The 2,101-nt window shown below is 32.5% G+C and overlaps 1 non-coding gene across 1 annotated transcript; it reads left to right on the top strand.

Moving 5' to 3' along the window:
- Positions 1 to 1,634: 1,634 nt before the first annotated feature.
- Positions 1,635 to 1,707, top strand: Trnaa-agc (transfer RNA alanine (anticodon AGC)). The gene has a single exon. It is a non-coding gene; the product is annotated as a tRNA-Ala (tRNA).
- The last annotated feature ends 394 nt before the right edge of the window (positions 1,708 to 2,101 follow it).

Raw genomic sequence — 2,101 nt, forward strand, 5'->3', positions numbered from 1 at the left:
AAGCATTTTTTTGTATATTTTGAGTCATTCTAAGCAAAAAATGTTTTTACAAGTTTTTTCGTACGATGCATAGTTTTCGACATAAACGAGGTTGAACTTTTAAAAAATCGAAAAATTGCAATTTTTGAACCCGAATAACTTTTGATTGAAAAATAAAATAGCAATTCTGCTTACTGCATTTGAAAGTTCAAGTCAAATTCTATTGGCTTTGATTATTTTCATTGCCAAAAAATAATTTTTTTATTGTTAAACAAAGCTATAAACACATAGTGATTGAATGGTGTTTTCAATGCATTTCTAATTTGAAATCTTACGAGTAGGCGCGCATACAGAATTTCTACGTATATTACGTACATTAAAACGCATGCATTTGGCACGGGAAACACTATGTGTTTATAGCTTTGTTTGACAAATAAGAACTTAATTTTTAGCAATGCAAATAATCAAAACCGATGTAATTTGACTTGAACTTTCAAATGCAGTAAGCAGAATTGATATTTTATTTTTTAGTCAAAAGTTATTCCGGTTCAAAAATTGCACTTTTTCGATTTTTTGAAAGTTCAACCGCGTTTATCTCGAAAACTATGCATCCTACGAAAAAACTTGTAAGACCATTTTTTGCTGAAAATCACCCAACAAATACAAAAACATGTTCTGTTTTGCGAAAAATCGCTGCTATGTAATTCCTCAAGTTCTTTGTTTATAACAATCTTATCGACATCCGGATCAACTGTTACCCAAAAAATTCGTGTTCTACGAGTCAAAATACATAAAAAAAACTTGGGTAAGTCCATCTGAATTAAGGAGGCCGTTGTACCCCCCTGGCGACAGGACTAAATATATATTTTAAAATTTTCTCCTAGTGATAATATGAACATTATGAACCGGAACATTTTATTATATAACTAAAAAGTCGTGTAGTTTGGTGTGGATTTTGAGGCGTTTTAGGGTAGTTCGACGTTCGACGCTTAAAGTGATGCTTAATGGAAGACTTCTCTATAAATTTATCTCTAGGATGTTCAGATATATTATAGACTCTTCTATATCAACCCCCAGTCGCTCGCTCACTTCATATTAAAAAAAATAGTAAAGATAAGGAATGTTGAGTCATTACACAAAATGTTAAAGAAAAAAGGAAACATATTAAAATATAATTTAAATACTTTTTACAGCTGTAAAGAAAGCTAAAACAACTAATAAAATAAATTCAATATGTAGGCCTGGATCCCGCGTACCAAAAAAAAGTTGATTAATAGCAAGCTGAACATTTGTTAATAGCTTAACGGTGTCTAGTCGGACAAACTTTGATGGAAGGGGAACGTATTAAAATGAAATTGTTGTTATTTCCCATTAAATATAATAAATAAGCTTTATTTTTGATAAAATTTAATCATTTATCATGTTATCAAGTTATTGTGGATTAATTTTTGTTCTAATTACTATTACTGAATACAAAATATACTGCGTGGCAAATCTTAACATCTAAAACAAACTACTGTATCTTTTAGGGTCGCCTTCACCAAAATTTTAATTGGATCATTATTGTTGGTAATCAGTCTTGTGCCACACCTTAAATATTTAAAAGTAGTTCAAGTCTTGTACCGATTGTTAACAGAAATTTATTGTAAATATCGGGGGGCGTAGCTCAGATGGTAGAGCGCTCGCTTAGCATGCGAGAGGTACCGGGATCGATGCCCGGCGCCTCCAATTTTTTTGCATTTTTTTACAATTGCAGCTACTTTATTATTTTTCTTGTTTATTTCATAACATGACGAATGTCATCCGTGCTTACAACTTCTACTACGTTATCTTTTATTTCTCTATCAGCAAGTATATAAACTCCATTTATAGTATTACCTACTTTATTGGACATATACAATTTGTATCCTTCACCTAGTTCTATCGCTCTTTGTCCTTTCCACCTTGTCTTTTGAATGCACGAATTTCTACTCTCCTTTTAACCTCATCTATCAACTCATACTCTTAACTGAAAGGGTACGAACATGCCGAAGATACATGAATGCGGCGTTATTTAACTGCCCCACGAACTATCTGGACCCATTAATCCCAAGTACCTGCTGCCCCATCGCCGAGAAAGTTG

Source organism: Diabrotica virgifera, chromosome 3 (assembly GCF_917563875.1).
Source record: "Diabrotica virgifera virgifera chromosome 3, PGI_DIABVI_V3a".
NCBI lineage: Eukaryota > Metazoa > Arthropoda > Insecta > Coleoptera > Chrysomelidae > Diabrotica > Diabrotica virgifera.